This window comes from Bison bison, unplaced genomic scaffold, assembly GCF_000754665.1.
Source record: "Bison bison bison isolate TAMUID 2011002044 unplaced genomic scaffold, Bison_UMD1.0 scf7180017864366, whole genome shotgun sequence".
Taxonomy (NCBI): domain Eukaryota; kingdom Metazoa; phylum Chordata; class Mammalia; order Artiodactyla; family Bovidae; genus Bison; species Bison bison.
Genome location: NW_011494938.1, coordinates 92,901 through 93,648, shown reverse-complemented (window position 1 = coordinate 93,648; position 748 = coordinate 92,901).

Genomic DNA, 748 nt, shown 5'->3' with positions numbered 1-748 from the left:
TTTTTTTTTTTTTTTTTTTGCTTTTCCATTAGTTACTATTTCTTAGTATGAACAAATTTTTCAGCACTTTCCTTTACAGTTTCTGGTGTTTTATGTCATGCTTATAAAGGCCTTTCTCATCCCAAGAAAACATATTCACCCATATTATCTTAGGACTTTCTTAAAAACTTTTAAAATGTTTGATTCATCTGTGATGTTGATGTAAAGAAAGCAACAGAGACCCAGTTTTATTTACTTTTAAATAAGTAGCTAGTTCTCCTGACACTAATTAATTTTTAACTCCCTCTTCCCCTCAAACTTTTCTAAGATATAATGTGCTTTTATCCTTTTTCCAGTTTCTAGGTTTCCATGCTTAACTTATTTATCTTCCATTGTGCTCAGTAATTGAAATGCTTAAATCATGGATTTTTCTCTGAATGTGGTGCTGGCTGCATCTCATGTGTTTTTAAACATATGGAGTTTTTTCTTCATTAATTTGATTTTTTGATATTATGCACCCAATTATGGTTTTAATTTATTCATTTTAAAAGAACTGTTTACATGAGCATCTTAAAATTTACTAATGGTAGGAATTTTGTTTTTAGTGTTACTGTAATGTGTTGAAGAAATCAGGTTTGCACTATCTGTTTCAAAATGCATTTAAATATGAGTGCTCACAAATTTGCATGTCCTCATTGCTCAGGAGCCAGGCTTTCTCTCCCCCATCTCTGCATCTAATATAACTAAAAGTGAGCAACTATTTTCCTTG